This window comes from Onychostruthus taczanowskii, unplaced genomic scaffold (assembly GCF_017590055.1).
Source record: "Onychostruthus taczanowskii isolate IOZ18803 unplaced genomic scaffold, ASM1759005v1 scaffold1, whole genome shotgun sequence".
Taxonomy (NCBI): domain Eukaryota; kingdom Metazoa; phylum Chordata; class Aves; order Passeriformes; family Passeridae; genus Onychostruthus; species Onychostruthus taczanowskii.
Window position 1 is genome coordinate 12,616,483 of NW_024496525.1, and position 17,942 is coordinate 12,634,424.

Sequence of the window (17,942 nt, forward strand, 5' to 3'; positions counted from 1 at the left end):
GATATACTATTAAAAATAAAATACAAATATAACCACTCTATTTTTGTTTTTTCCTGTTTTTCTGGGCAAATGGATACTGTGGACAAATCTTTAACACACATATCCAAAAGGCATTTACATTTCATCATTGGTGTGTAACATTTCAAACATGCAATGTTTTCTTCTTAATGTATTCAATCAAAGTCATTCTGAATGTCTGCATTCCCCTGCTGTACTTCTGAATCAGATGTCTCATTTTCTTTAGTTTTGATTCCCTTTATCACTTTTACATCCATTTACATGCTGCCTCTACTTCTTCAGTTTCTTATTCTTAGTGGTTTCCCAACCTTCTCAAGTTTAGTTTTTCTATGGTAGTTTCCTTCCTATTTTTTTTTACATGACCAAATGAAATATTTTCACCATGTAATTTGTTTTGCATTACCATCCTGGCCTTCTACTATCAGTCATGAACAATGACTTGTCCCATGAGCACCTGTATATTTCTTCCAAATTTTATTCTTTTATATTTTTAAAGAACTTACAGTAAAAAGACACAAAATTAACAACTTGCATTAAACATCTGTTACCATAATTTTTACTATTTGATGTGTTGTTTTATGACATCTGTCATAGCTAATTTTTGCCTAAATAGCCATATAAAAAAAAACTTCTCATACTTTTGTGTCTCCTCTTCCCACCTACTCCACAATCAATCTGTATTTTGCTTACCATTTAAATTGAAAATTCAGTGTGGCTGATTTTATCACAACTGTCTTTGGGATAACCTGCTCTAGGACTAGAACTAGAAGATATTTTCATAACACAGGTCAAGGAATGGTACTCTTGCTTCAGAGCCTCTTTTTATTGATTTGTGTCAACAAATCCCCAAACATAGCATTTCTCCACTTAGATTAAATTGTAAGGGATGTTTGAATGGATAAGCACTGCTAAAGGCATAATCCAAAACAGAACTCTTCTAATGAGTTCAGTGGACTCTGCATCAAACACTATGTCTAACTACAGACTGTTAATCGCTATGCTTAATAACAAATCCAGATATAAACTCCACAACCACTGTCCTAAGAGATTCAGTTTAAATTAAATGCTTCTTAATTTAATGCACTACAACTTTTTTGTGTGTGTACTCATGCTGAAAGTGGTTTGGTGATACTTTTATATCATATATTCCCACTGTGAAGCAACCCAGGTAAGCCTTGCAGCTTTTTATAAACAAATAGATGGGTGAGTGGAGATTACTGAAAAATAAAACCAGCTCATATACCAGGATGGCATTCCTCCTTAGAGATAACAGTAAAATTTCCTAATTTTTTGTTTAATATTATATACCCCTGGTAAACACCTTGTCTAAGAGGTCCAATAAAACTGTCTGTTAGTAAAAAAAACAAAACAAGTATAAAATTGGAAAAACATCATAGCATGATCCAGCTTACTAGAGATGCTCTCACTTGCACAGACACACATATAGATGTATAAAATTGTAATAGATTTTTTTTGTTGTTTTTTCAAAGTAAATAAAAAATCTGACAAGCTCTGACAGTTTTGGTATGAGGAAATACTATTCACAACCACTATCTAAATACGGTGTCAGTAAGATCAGGCAAAAAAATTAAATCACATAAAGATTACACATTTTAAAGCTGAGCATAAATGAAACATTCATTATAGTCATGGCTGAAATTTATATAAAGGAGACAAAAATCTAGTGTACTCTTCCTTTGATCCTATACTTTGTCATCAATAATGAAGATTTATCCCCAGGAAATCCTGACCACGATTCTCATTGCATATTCTTCCTGTATTGATTTGATCTGGAAAATGTCTTCAATAAATAAAAATTTTCTAGAGAATCTAAAGTTAAATTCAAAATTATAGTACACAAATGCTTCATCTGCATACATAGATATTGCTCAGATTAATTTCAAAAAAAAACAGTTAAAAAACCCAAAAGCCTGCTTTCCATGTTATAATGAGGACTTACCTAAGAAAGCTATTACTATCCAGATAAAGCTGCTATGCAAGGATCTGAAATCAAAACACATGAAGACTGCACTGGAAACACGAATGGAAAACCACAACCAGCCTGATGCACTGCCAAGCAAAGCAATAAATCAGACTTAGGCCAAACCACACTCCAGAGAGTCTTAATTTATACCATAAACAGAAAAAGTTTAACAGGTTTTGGCCTATGCTAAGTGCTTTGATCTATCAAGAAGGCTACAAACATAGATATAAAAGCATTTATATTGTTTCATAAAATATGACACATCATATTAAATGACTACACATAAAAGACACTCCAGGTCTCGTCTTTTTTTTTATAAACTAAAACAATATATTCAAGTTGAAGTTCTTCTAGAAGTTCTAGACACACAGAATTTCCAACAATTGTTTTTAAGAATATAATCAAAGCTGTAGAAAAATACCGCCCTTTCACAGATTGTAATTACAATGGAAAACATGAGCCCATGTTAATTTATCTTTCAAAATATTTTGCAGTCTATTTTCAACGTAGAAAAATACATTGAATTTCATATTCAATTATCAAATTATTCTGTTTTAATAGCAAGATTATTCAAAAAAAGTGAAACAAATAAATTTGGAGGGAAAAAAATCTACTAAAAGCATTTCTCTAGGGTTTTTATGGTCTTAAGGTATTTTTTTTCATAAATTTTATATTTCTAAAAACATAATGCCAACTGTGGTATCTGAAAGGAAATCATTATCACATATACAGATGTTTTAGAGGAAATTCCTCTTTAAGTATTCTCTTTGATGTGATAGTGCTCCCAAATAATCACTGTAGTCTGGAGACAGAAGACACAAAAGCAGACTGGTGAGTGTGTTAAGAACAGAGTATGCTGAGTAGCAGAGTTTAGACTCACTCAACATCGCTCTGCTACAAAATAGGAAAGAGTGCTAAGGAAACAGAATGAAATACACAATTAACCTTTAGTGGTTATCTCCAACAATGCCAACAACACAGCCTTTTAAAATCAAATCAATACCGTAATCACACAGCTATATAAACACACTTTTAATATTATGATTCTGACTAGTGTTCCTAAAGTCAATTTTAGTGGTTTCCACTACACAATTTGTTTGGTTTTCACATTGAATTTTGTTTATAGGAACACATCATCATCTATTGGAAATAATAGTTTCTCACTCCCAAACATTTTATTACAAACCACAGAGGAATGTCTTTCCTAAGGCAAAGACGAAAACAACCATACATGAGCAGCACATGTTTTTCAAGTTAAAAATCCTACATAAGACTTCAGTCCCCACTACAGTTAAAGTACTATGCTTAATTTTGAGATGACATCTCAAACTAACATTTCTTTAAATTACAGAAGTAGCTTACCATAAATACCACCCCTACCACACCACCGGGATTTTCTTTTACTAGTTGCTGGCAAACAAAAAACTTAGAGCTTTTGTTTCACCAGGACTCTGCATAGAGATAGAACTTTGGTCATAAAAATATATACCAAAAATTAATCTTAGAGTGGCAGTTTTCTTGATAGTTTTCTAGATTTCCTTCCATACAACTAACTATGGGAATCCATAATTAAGAGATACTTGGGCAGTTCAATGCGTTATTAGTATCTTAAATATAAACAGAGAATGTCCAGAAAGTTAGTGAAGGCAGCATCTCAGAGTGACAAATAATCAGCTGGGGAGGACATAAACTCATTTATGACTTGTCATAATTGACAAATTCTCATTCGCAACACTATTTTGCAACAGGATAACAGAATAAATAATCAATAAGGAGAATATGACCACAGAAACATACGGAATTCATTAATATTCTACTTGTGTACAGATTTGTTATTGTCCTTTTCTATAAGAACAGCTGTAGGATGCTGAAGCATCCTCTTGTAGAACCCAAGTATTCTAAACTTACTATGTAGACAAAGAACAACTAACTAGCAATAAGCAAAAATATTTGTAAAGCTCACACACAAATATGTGTAAAGAAACACACCTGCATAACTGTGTCACTGATGATGAGAATGAAACCTGGATATACAAAACAGATATCCTATGCTTGCATGCTTTTTCTTCTCAAGAGCTGGTAAAGAAAATCGCAGACTCAACTTTTCTTCAGAAAGAATGGGATTACATGGAATCTGAGTAGCTGAATATAAGATCTGCATAACCTACTCAACCAGATAGGAAGAAATGTGCAGAATAAGCAGGTAGACAATGATATTTGGAGCCTTTACCATGAGAGTTCCTGGAGTAACAGTTACAAAACACAGATATACTGGTCACAAGCTACTGGAAAGTAGCTGAGATACTTGCTCTTATCTAGGCACTACTGTATTTCAGCTGGTAATATCCTTGCAGAACTGAAGTAGAAAGAGAAGCTATGTCTTTTTCTGACAAAATATTCATATATTTAAAGAAACCACACACGCAAAACATCAACAAGCAAATGTGTAAATAACAGGAAAAAATAGGCAAAAGAATATTAGGCAAGAGAAAATTGGGCAAAAGAATAGAGCTTGAGTTTCTCCTGATTTTCTTTCAGGATGATGTTACCCATATAAGTATGGATCAGTAAAGCCGTCTAAAAGCCTACCTTGAAATTTGCCAGAAACTGGTCCCCTGACCTAAACATATTTCACTGTCTTGAGTATGAATAAAAAGAGTACAATAAGTTACCTAGCCATTTCTCAAGAACAAAATTGTGCATTCACAAGGCAATGAAGATTAAAAGAAATTCACATCAACAGTTAGGTTTCAGGAGAAAACAGATTATATAATTTAAGTATGTTTCATCTAGTTTCTCATTCAGTGTTCTTATTACACAACACACTATAAATGGCAAGCTATATAGCTTTCCACACTAAAAAGTGAATACTGGCAGGAGAAAGCATTTAGGGAAGAGAATGTTTTCTTAGAATAATAATGCTTTAACTTACAAAATGCATCTAACCACAGCATACAGTGGTATGTCCCAGACACATTCGGTGGTATGTCTCTTCCTGTTCACCTGCTACAGGTTTAGACTAGACTAGAACAGCGTGATTTGGAGTACAAAGATTAATTTAGCAAAGGTTCTAAAACTCCTAAACAATTCTCCACACTCCACTGTTCAAAAACAGGTAAAAGAGAATATTTTTTAAAAATCAGAGGAATTTCTACAGAAGAAGAGAAATCGAGACAGTATAACACTAACCAAGATACACATATATTACTTTTCACAGGACCTTGTGAAAGGTTCATACATGGAGAATCAAAGTATTCAAAACAAAGTTAGGGTTAGATATGCATGAGGAAACCACTTCAATTATGAACAGAGGATCATTTAACATTTTCATAGAACTGAAGAATAATGTAGCAGCTTTCTTCAGTCTTGACAAATCTCTTTTGCCCTGATCACATGTTAGTGATTTATACTTCAGAAGTCATAATATCACCAAAATGAACCTGTCTCTTTTTTCAATGGAAAATCCAATTTACCTAGGCAGAAATTACTGAATGTCCCAACACAACTCCTATTAGTAGTGATATATAAATCGTAGAGCTTTAAATTACATCTATATTATTTTAAGTATTGGAGGGCTTGTGTTTAGAAGATTACATGCTCTAATGGTTCTTCAGCTTCCGAATCTGATTAACGACTTGTTAAGTCATTGGAAAAATTGAAGCACATAGATTTTACTGTGAGAAATAAGCTCAATGTTACCAAGATTGTTATCTCTCCAGTAAAGACGAGGTCTGGAATTCAGTGTGGAGATTACAGTCACCATCACAATATGACATGTACTGGAAAATTCAGAAGCTGTCACAAGTGGTGTAGTGAGTGATTTGAGGTTCCCCTTAAAGGACAAGCAGACTGAAGACATCCTGCATCATTTCAGCTGGTTTTCAAGGTGTTACAAATACAGAAAACACACCTGATGCCAGTGTACCCACTATTTGTTCTGACAAAGGACTTGCTCCAGATCATTTTCAACAAAAGATCACTGGAAAAACTGAAAGCAGTGTGTCTCATTCTTTTTATCTTTAGAGAAACAGCAGTAATAACAGAAGATGTAGTGCTACCAATTCTCAAGTCTGGGTGTACATGAAAATAGATTCAGCTTCCGTGAACGGTCATTTCTGAAAGGTATATATTACAAAAGTTATACATCAGTCTAAGTAAAATTTTTATTTTTCTCAAAAATGCTTTAGCAAGTTTTCAAAATCCATTGAAAATCAAAAATGTTACTTGAGGCATAAACCTTGGAAAGGATCCTATGTAGCAGTGAAGAAGATAAATTATTATTTAAGTCTCTCTGGATGCCAGGTGAGAACCTGATGTCTGTAGGGACAATTTTAATAAAAAATAACAGTAGGATTCTCATGGGGGGGGGGAACCTAAAGAAACAAAAATTAGACTTCAAGTATGCAAATTAATATTGCAACAACCTCTGAAAATGCAACAAAATTCTACAAAGCAAATGCTGAAAGGAACTCTAGTAAACTGGCTCTATTCCTGATAATCCAAAGGTACCAACCACGAAAAGAAACACTCCAAAGACGCACAGATGGCGTAAAAAACAGGTCAGATTGGCTATGGAAAAGTTGTTTTGACCAAAATAGCCACAAAGCAATACACAAACAGAGTATTTTCCTGGTAAAAAAACCCATTAATGATGTATAACAAATTTACAAACATATTCCTTATGTTTGTGATGAGCTCTGGTAAACATTATTACTTGGATTACACTAAAACAAGCATAATGCATACGGAAATCAGATCAGTAAGAATTTTCATACTAACTACCAACTTTCAGACCAACTACCATCTTCTTGAAAGCTCAGTGTACCACTTCATTGCAGCAAGTTTCAAGACTGCTAACAACAGTAATACTCAAACCAAAATAGAAATGTTCATAAGATGTGGAAAAATAAAGTTCCCAAACCTATTATGGACTTGTTCAGCATACTATCTCACATGTTCCTCCAAAACAGGAAGCCCAAAAATGTTCTGTTAGCCATTGGAACAGCTACATAAGTACATGATTTTTTCTAGCATATGTACCACTACAAGTCTGATAACAGAATAAGCATATATTTAACTACATATAAACACCTGAACTATTCCTTCTTCAGAACTGATAAACAGAGATAAAAAATCTCTACTAGATAAAATTTGTAAATATCAAGTTCATAGCCTCAACTACGACAATTCTTGGTCATCAAGATCAGCTGGCAAGGACCATAATTCTCAGTTAGTTAGATGGTTGTTCTCATTTATAAAAGCAAAATGACAAAGAATCACAGAAAGGGTTGGCTTGGAAAGGAATTTAAAGATCATCTAGTTCCAAACCCCCTGTCATGAGCAAGGATACCTTCCACAAGGCCCTGTCCAACTGGGCCTTGAACACGTCCATGAATGGAGCATCTATCACTTCTCTGGGCAACCTGTGCCAGTGCCTCACCACCTCCACAGAAAAGAATTTCTTTTTAGTACCGAGCCTAAACCTGTTCTCTCGCAGTTTGAAAACTTTGCCCCTTCCCTGTCACTACATGCTCTTGTAAAAAGTCCCTCTGCAGCTTTCTTGTAGCCCCATTTCGGCACTGAAAGAGCATAACAGGGTCAGACTGATCCTTCTCCAGGCTAAGCAGCCCCAACTCCCTCAGCATTTCCTCACAGAAGTACTGTGATCATCTTTGCAGCCCTTCTCTGGACTTTCTTCAACAAATTTATGTCCTTCTTGTGCTGGGGACCCCAGCCAGGAAGGAGAGCATTTTTCAAATTGGCTACTGGAAAAAATCCTTGTACTGTCCTGACAGCTGAGCCACGCCATAAATTGTTCAGGGGTCGCTGGCAATGGAACAGAACGCTCTGCCACAGGAAAGACCACAAGTTCCAGTAGCAGAGCCACAGAGCCACACAGTTCAGTGCCCAAGGACACACTTGGGCATGCTCAAATTTGCAGACACAGCCCAAGACACAGACTTTTTCTGCCCATCCCCCCCCTTTCTTTTTTGTAACTGGAAAGGGGATTATCTCAGCAGTTCATTATGATGTTGAGATTCTCAGTGTCATCTTGGTGTTTACATCACCTTCTTTGGAGGTCCACATATTCAAGTTGTGCCTTGATGCAAAGACATGTACAGCCTCAGCTTATAGTTCAGTGGCCTTGACTATTGTAACTCTTTTCTTGGGAACATTCACTAGGGATCACCACTATTATTCCAAAAGAAAAATGGCAACTCCTTACATTTCAAAACCCCTGATATTATAAGTATTTTTGTTTTCTTTAGGTGTTTAAATAGACATTGAATTCCATAATAAATTATCCACAAGATCTCCATAATGGATTCCTCCCTCCCCCCATGCTGCCATTGCATCTTAGTTCCTGGGATCATAGGTTTCCTTTCCCACTTTTGGAATGCCATCTGGTGTGAAAATTAAGACTTCTGAAAGCCATGTTATGAAAAAAATAAAAGAATCCTATTTAATAATGAATTTGAAGGCACAGAAAAGCTTTCCTTTCCTTCCAAAATGGCTTTTAAACTATCACAATTATGATTATTACTTTTCACTCCTTTCTTAGGATTGCAGTGTTTCTTTTCCCTATTGGTATTTGATCCTTTTAAAGTCTAAAGGCTGAACACATCCTTTGGATATAATAAATGAAATAGGCATTTTTTGTTGACATGAAAAAAATAGTGATCATCTGCTGTATCTGGAAAAATACTAGCAGATGCAATAATTTTTTTAAAGAAAGTTGTGGAGCAGAACAAAACTAAAAATTACAGTTAAAAAAATCAAATACTATTGTTAAGCATCAAAATAATGGAAAACAAAATTGAAATTTTTTCCTAAATGAAAACTGTAGATACCTCATCTCCTCACAGAAAGCAATTATAATTTTCCTGATTCATACAATCATAACTCCTGGGGTATTTCTATAGAAAATACTGGGTTTCCTCTAATACATTAACATGCTGCCCCTACCACTAAACACATTTTCTTACACCACTTCAAGTCATGAATTCTGATTAATTACTACTTGTTTTCAGAAGCAGGACCTTGGTTTAGAAGAAAAACCACCATTCTATGTGCTGTAAAAGCTTGAAAACAGATGGTCTGCTTCTTCTATAGAACAGTAATACCCAAAAGTCAAATATTTGTAGGTAACAAGAAGTAAAAGCATTAAAGGTTTTTGCACACAGATACCACAGAGAATTGCACATACACAGGAAGAACAAGATACAAACAAACTTACAAATTGACACTTAGATGAAGTACCAGAAAAATAAGTAATAGCAGCTACTTTGAGATGAAGTAGTAATGCTAGCATTAAAGTAGGTGCATTTTTAGGCCTATTTCTTCAATGCATACACACTGAAAAAAAAAAGAAGAAGGAAAAAAAGAACACACAGTCACATCTATTATGAACATGACTCAGAGTTCACTCAGCTTTTACATCCAGGACAACAGGGTCATCCTAATTCACCAGCACAGCCTGATACGGCAATAAACAAGTACCAAGTTTGCAAATACCTAAGAACTCATTTGAGCTGACAGGATGCAAAATTAAAAAATCCAAGGCACATAGGCAAGTATTTGTCTACACTGGCTAGACAGAGTATACAGGTTTTATTAAAACTGACAAGTTTTTCAATTTCCCTGTATTCTCTTCTGTTTTACATTTAGAATTCTCCTTCCAACAATTTGTGATGCCCCTACCTTAACAGACATTGACAGACATGAATCTTAGACAGACATCTGATTCAGTAGCTTTTAAGCTATTAAAAACAACAGATTAACTTTATGAATAAAAAAAAAATATTTCAATATTCCCTATTTTGGGTTTAATCAATGTTCTTTGTACTTCAGTTGAAGTATATTGACAAAAGTAAAGGTCTGGAGCAGAGTTATAAAAACAATTTTCCCTCCTTATTCGGCAGCTGTTAGACTGCTTTTAGAGTACTGAGTCCAGGTTTGGGTCCTCCAGCACCACAAAAATGTTGATAAACTAAAGGAAGTTCATTGGGTTGTCACCAAGGCAGTTAAGGGTATGAAGTACCCACCCTTAAAGAGGGCAAGTTGAGGCAACTTGGCCACTTTCTTCAAGATTGGAGAACAGGCAATACTCCCTTCATAAGGACTGCAAAACAGGTTCTTAACAACTATAAAGTTATAAAAAAGATTAAGCTCTTTCCAGTGATTTATGTTGGGAGGACATCATTGAAACAAGAGGTTCTAATTAAACTTAAGGAAAAACCTTTTCCTCAGGAGGACTTTCTTGCACTAGAAAATGTTGCAGAAAAGCTGCACAGTAAGATAAAGCCACCATCAATATTATCTGCCTGTACAGCTGACCCTGCCTGAAGAAGGAATTTGGAACACAGATCTTCTGACACCCCTTCCAAACCGAAATACTCTATAAATTTGGTTCAGAGTTTTCTTAACTTACTGTATTTGGTTTTGTTCTTGCATGGATTTAGCTTTTGTGCCATCATCTCAACTTTTTCTAAAGGAAATTCAGTGTACTGCATAAGTCTTTCTTTCCATATTCTAATAAAACCTCTCCCTCCTCTACAGGGCAAAGGTTTTTCTCACAGCATCTTTACAAATGTGATTTGTGAAAGTGAAACTGATTACTAGTGGGAACTCAGGCTATCAATCTTCCTTTTTTCAGCTGTGCAAATATAATATTGAAAGTCACCCAGGAATAATTTTTAATCTTTTGAAATCTCGTGGTTTTTAGATTATTGCTGTGAAGAAGGATTTCTATATCAATACAAAGGCATTAAATCAGATGACAAAGATAAAACTCATTGTAGACAAGTGCAAGGTGAATCCTTGAATGTAAGTTACTTTTAAGGCAACAGATTGCAAATAAATTGTAACTTTTTTGATAACAAACCTGGTTGTCAGTGTCAAGGAAGTATTTTTCAAATGTGGAAATACAATATAAAGAAACATTGGCATAGCAGGTATTAGACAAAGTAGAATAGTCTAAACTGTATGCTATTGCCCAAATGCAAAGTTTTATTTTGGCAAATCTGTCATACATACACAATACTACAAAAAGTAAAAAGCCTTAATACTTAGAAGAGTCCAGAAACAAGTTTCAACAAGCTACGGCTACAATAGCAAAATAAAAAGGTATAAAAATCATCAGGGCTAGAAGCCAAACAAGTTTTCTAATTAGCACTATAATAAGTATTAGAATTAGTAAATAATTCACATGACTTTAAAAAAAAGGGGAAAAAATCAGTAAAAATTATATGCAAAGAGTAAAATAAGAATAATTGTCTTGCTGGAAAAAATATTTTTAAAGGTTATTATATTAGCTATACCAGATACTATAAATAGAGTATTTACCCTTAGGAACAAAAGTAATCTTTCATTTTACAGGTTTTATGATGTAATACAGAAGTGTTTCTATACTTTGTTTCAGTATTTAGATTTAAAAATTAAAATTTTTAAGGGAAGTTTACTTTGAAACTACTTTTTCTAGAATGTCTCAAGTAACTTTTGTAGAATCATTACCAGGAAAGATGAGATCATAAAAAGAAATACAATATTTAATTTACAATATTAAAATTGTTCTAAAAAGAAAGACAGCAAGATTATTCTGTAAAAACTTTGAGGAAATTTTGTCAGATTTGAATGCAATCTGCACTGCAGTGTTAAAAAGGTAAGAATCATGTCAGATATACTAAAACATGAACCATTTCTGACTACAGACTTTCATAGTACATAGAAGTAACACAGATTAGAAGACCAAGCTGCTCCACAATCTACATACATATATGAAGAATATGTCATACAGTTCTGACTATATATGTTCCAAATTATTTTCTACATGTTCTAAATAATTTCCTAAAATTTGAAGATTCAGCAATATAATGGTAATTACTATCTCCTATCTAAACAGTTTTCAAAAATGTCCTTTCCGATAGCTTATTTGGAAACAAAACTACTACAGAATAAGAAGAAAAGCTCTTGCACGTAAGAATTAATTAAATAAAGAGGGAAAAGCTAAACTAACCATTCTCACAACAGAGAGAGACCATGCAGAGTGTTATATGCATATGTAGTCAAAAATCTGGAAAATGGGAGTAGACATCAGTGCTGAAGATTCAGTCAATTTGATGACGGTTGTTAAGCAATGAAGACATATGTCATAGCGAAGAACCACAGAAGGGTCTCAGAATGAATTGACTGTGTAAAAGAATAACAAATGTCATTCCATGTACACAAATGTGGTGCACAAAGGAGAGAAAGCAATTCTAATTTCACACAGAAAAACAATGGACTCAGAACTGTCCATTATTTCTTCACCCCTTCAAGTGTGAAATTCTGGACTATGATATAAGAAAAAGTTGACTCAGTTTTAACAGCCAAAGAGAAAATCAAATGTTAAGAATTTCTAAGAAAGGAATTTAAACCAGAAAAGGGTGTGAGATGACATATGATGACACAAATGTGTGTTTGTATGTGGAAACTGTCTTCAGCTGTGGTCCCTCCCTTTGCCTCCAAATGAAGCATTACAACTGGAAAAGATTCAGAAAACAGAATTAAAGCTATAGGCTGGCTTCTAACACAAGGACTAAGGTAAGCTTACACTTCTCAAAATCTGGAAATTACTTGTGCTAAATGTCAAATATCTGCTGCAAAATCATGAAGGCAGAGGAAACAGACTGATTCATCCTCTCTTTAATACAGGAAGTTTCATGGAGAAAGGTTGAAAAATGCATTAAAGGGGATGGTGGCTCTTTTGCAAGTGCTCATTACTATGCAGTAGAGCTTCAGGCACCTTTGCATGCTTTCAAAGTTTACTTTATGTACTTCACTTTCTCACAATTGGACTTGAAATTGGCATATTTCTGAAGGGAAAAATCTTCAAAAACTCATACTGATACTGAGGACTTATATCAGAAAATTCAGCAGAACATAATCTGTTTATGTATTCACCTTTACTGCAACATATGCAATAAATACAGTTCAACACATGGTATGGTCCTTCCTGAATACTGAGCTTTCTTCCTTAGGGAAAGCAGAAATCATTATCCAGCCTGAGTAAGCCATTATTGAAATACAATTTTTATTTTACACATTGTCAGACCTTGTGTTAAAAACATAACTCAACACATGAAGTGTAATTTAAGGGATAATTATTCCAAATATCAGATTTCATTAATCAGAACAAGGTCATTGCAAAATTGATCAGGACAGACATTATGTCTTCTAAGTCATTACACAAGAAGATAGAATTGAGGAATCAAGATACATCTCTGTAACAGATGACAGAGAATGTTGTAAAGTATGAATGCAGAGAACCTGAAGTGCCATTCCACTTACATGGGTCAGACAGATTCTCTCTTTTCATTTGGCTAGCAAGAACTTTTTAAGCTACCCTGAGTTTGAAGGAAGTTCTACCTATGTGAGCGTATTCTAAAATGCAAATAACTTTAATACACCAAGAAAACAAAAAAGGACACAATTGTCATTGAAACAATGAGAACTTTAAAAAGTTGATGTTATGTTAGCAGACAGGCAAATATCACTTGCACAAAAATGACTACACAAAATGTAATATGCAGTAACTGCTTGAAGTTGACTAAAAGCAAATCTGTAAAAACGTTTTTAAATGTATTAATTATCCAGCTTAATGACTACAAAGTGAATGTGACTGTAAATGCAAGGGTCTCAAAAAGAGTTACAGTAAATATATGTTCATATGAAATCCACAAATGATAGTTATTTATATATAAGAATTAGTTTTTCAATATTTATATCAAGTACACTGCCTTTGAAAGAAAATCTCAATGTTATAACAAAAAGTCTGTACAAAGTTGTATAAATGCACTGCTTATAACAACACTTAAAATATTCTATTCTATTTACAGCTATTAGTTTACCAAAGTACCAAAAAAGAAAGAAAATTAAATCAAATGAAGTACACTCAAAAACATTTCCATTTCACAAGTAACATGATTTTATTAAATTTTGCATGGAAATACCCATTCCTAGTGGAATTCCTCGTTAAAACAAATCTTTGAGATAATATACAATACTTCACTAAAAGTTAGTCGATTCTTTATTTTCTATATCTAGCAGTTTATGAACCCTTTCTTATCAGATTCCGTCATCTATACAAAATACACCCATCCAGTGTTACATAATGATAAAAACATTCGTCTGGTTTATATTAACAATTGTTTACCTTTGTCATCAGGCAGTTTATTTTAGATTTATTTGCTGAAAACAATAAACCTTATGTTGCCAACTACTTCAAAAGCATTTTCCTGTAGTTAACTTTCTTATCTGCAGATTAATTTTTGCCTTCTCACACACTTCCCCTATGTTTCTTGGCTCTTTCTTTATGGTCCTGATGCATTGATCAATTTAGTTACAATAAAGAACCTATAAACTACATAATCTAAACATGTTCATTTCCCTTAAAAACCTGACAAAACAAGCACTTGGATGTGATTTTTATAGGATAAATACAATTCTATATAACTGTTTAAATTTTCTGTTAGGCAGCAGTGGATACCACAATCAAGTAAATAAAAAAAATTATTAACTATTCTGTTACTTGACTAATGGTTACTGTAAAAACCTCAGTTCACTAATATTTGTGACATTAGTGAAACTAATATTCACTAATATTAATTTCACTAATATTCTAAATTTGTTTACCAATTTTGTAGCAATCAGAAATAGAAATGAAGCTAACTAATTTAAAAAATGGCAATCACTTAAAATACCATAATTAAAAGTAATTAAATAAGGATTTACCTAATTAAATAACAATAAGCCACTAGGAGGATTTATCAATAGAAAAATCTTTATAATTTTTAAAAATTAATGCATTTCACAAACTATTTAATTTTCCATTCTGAGTTTTAATGCCTGCTTCAACTCTAGTCACAGTGAGACTTCCCAGTGGAGTAAAATCTTAATGTCCACATAGCAAGTATGACTTCTGTGTTCTGGATCTTTAGCAAGTTATTTAATAAATAGAATTTTTGTTGTCTCTTATTTCAGTCAGTCCAGAAGTAACAGCAAACTGAGAAACCATCCTAGTCTGGTTGTTCTGAAGAGACTTGCTCAATAAATATTAACAAATTAAGCCCTATTGAAAACCTTACCAAAGAAATATTGTTCAGAGTACAACTAGTTTAAAAACAAGTACCTTTCCTAATTAATTGATAACTTGTGTATGAGCATAAATTTAGCAAGGAATTTTTCTTTTTCTGAATGATTGAGTCTTTAAAGCCATACTTGGCTTTCAGGAATGACAGGCAGAAAGCCAACTTCAAAAAACAGAGCCTCTATTGAAACCTGATGAAGCAATTTCACAATGCCACCTGTCAGGATAGTGCTCCCGTAGCACTTCAAATATTTTGAAGTGGGATGAACAAAGGCATTAGAAAGGAAGAAGAGCTCTTTCAGTTAAACCACAATGATTGTCAGTTAAACACATATGATTAACATCCCACACTGCGTCATACCAGATAGACTGTTAGAAAAGTTCTTAAGACACTCTCTAAAAGTAGTATTCTAAAGACAGAATGTTTCTACTAAGACATTTCCATGTGTACCTTCCTCTAAGTTCAAGAAAATTGCTAACTGGTATCAACTAGCAACAAGTTCAGAGAGCAGACACATTTCATTTAACTCATATTAAAAACATCTGTCCCCTAATGTCCAGATCTCTTTCTTCTAATGGAGAAAAAAAAAGAAAAAAAGGGAATTTTAAAAAGTACCTCTTTGTAAGTAAAATAAGTTAATTTTACATTTGAAAATGCATAAAGTTCTGAATTACAGGGTTTATTTTCACATCATTTTTAAGATACAGACTTAAGCTAAAGACTTAACAGACTTAAGCTAAAGTTACTTGATCTCACATTTAGAATAGATGGCCCTAGTCTTTCATTGCAATCTACTATAATGTGATATACACACACAGGACAGTTTATTTTTAAATGCAACCTACAATTTAGTTCAATACATATACATATTCATTAAGTCTGATCAATCTAATCAAAGATGTCCTTGAAGGTATTCTCAAGGAAGATATTAAATCAGCATAAAATAACTATTATAAGCCACACAGCAAAAGGAAAAAGTGGTTACTATATACTGAAACACTTCAGCAATATGAAAACTCAAAATTTCTACATTTCTAGAAACTGTTCTACATATCATGACCTTGCAAACTAAACTGTAATGTACAAAAATACGAAACAGAAACTATATGTACATACCTATTATTCAGATACAGATTTGTTTCTGCACTAAGCCTGAAGTATTTTACTAACAAAGGTAAAAAATGCCTTCATTATTATGACTAATACGTTAAACAAATGAAAACCAAGACATTTGAATGCGAGAATTTTCATCTACTATAGAGAAGAAGATTAAGTATCTGATGTTACGTGCTGAACAGGTATTTTCATAATTTAATTACATAGCAGTTATTAATGCACAAAATTCAAAGTCCACAAGCATAGCTTTCAGAAGAGTAACACACTTCTTGTATGTCATCAGCAGCACCTTAGAAAAGTAATAGAATACACTGTGTGCTTCCTGTGCACTTAAACATTCTATTATACAAGCATAATATAACAATACTTAATTTACATACATCAAGAAATCCTTATTAAATCTACACAATTAGATTAACAGGAAAAAATTCTGCAAATGGTAAAAGTACTTTTTGTATCAATAATATAAACCTTCAGTTTTACTGGTGAATTTAAGAACTTGGTTCTAGCTTAATGCTGATTTTATAAATAGCTGCTGATATTCATATCAAGATTCTTTCCTCTTCCCTCTTACTTTCCTCACCACTGAACATCGTGGCAGCAGATACTAATGGAAACATGTTGACCTATGCTCTAGAAGAAAAAGAGATGGAAGAAAGTGTTTAAAGCAGTAAGAGAAAAGTATCAGTGTTTAAAGCAAAAGTGAACACATATACATAATGACAGAAACTATTCAGATATTCCAATCCCTTTTTTTTCTTATGTATTTTGTAATTACTCCTTAAACACCAGGAAAGGGAAAATCATATTATCTCATAATCCATAAGGTACAGTATATGTCCAGCTATAATCTTTGTCATTTATAACTTGGCAATCAAGATAGATTCTATTAAAAGAACTGGAAAGGAATACAAAAGCTCAAATGTTTCTAAGAAGGCTTTCTTCATGCAAGGGATCACACATGATTTGGGGAAATTATTAACAAAAGGTGTGAGTTCAACATGGTAAAATTCCTTCCAGGAAAAGGAATTTCGGTATAGAAAACTGATGAGCAGGGACAACATTTTGCATTTGACAAGATATAGAGTTAGAAAGCAATTAAATTCAAGTGGTGTGATCAGAGAAAGTTTTTAGACAAATGACTATGAAAGTGGCTTTTTGAAGAAATGAAAGTTAAGGACCTAGATAAGACTTGGGTAACCTGCAAAGAAGAACAAGCATTTGAAGATTTTAATAAACAAAGAGCAAAGTTCAGATGCATGCAATCTGAAACGTCATAGATTGGCTATGCAATTTGACAGACAAATTATAGTCTTGAAAAGAAAGGGTATGTTGTCCACAGTAACCAAAAATGAGTAAGAAGGAGTAAGGGTCTGTGAAGAGAGCTGGGATCAGTTTTCAAATTACTTATTCAAATTCTAAGTAGAGTATCTATAGGATAACCACAGTCAAGACAGGATGTTCTAGGAATCACAGACAGGAACACTAGATACGTGCATCATCGCGAGAAACAAAAAATACACTCCTGACCAAATCTGTGTGTAAAACCATGTATACCAATGAAGAATATTAGGAAGCAAATCTCTGCTACACAGATTAAAGTGAGATGATGGCAGGCAACCTACCAAATAATGAGGTATATGAAGACAAAGTCACAAATGGACGACAGTTTCTTGTAGTTGACCATGACTACAGAG

The 17,942-nt window shown here is 33.5% G+C and overlaps 1 protein-coding gene across 4 annotated transcripts in view; it reads right to left on the minus strand.

The window, feature by feature from the left end:
• The window catches only part of NOVA1 (NOVA alternative splicing regulator 1), a 143,443-nt gene that overhangs the window by 68,135 nt on the left and 57,366 nt on the right, over window positions 1-17,942 (minus strand). Inside the window, exon 1 of one of the 4 annotated variants that reach the window (XM_041403193.1) lies at window positions 1,979-2,010. The exons of the other annotated variants lie outside the window; for them this stretch is intronic. The gene's annotated coding sequence lies outside the window, so the exon portion shown is untranslated. Of the gene's footprint in view, window positions 1-1,978; window positions 2,011-17,942 lie in introns of those variants that run through there. 4 annotated transcript variants of the gene reach the window in all.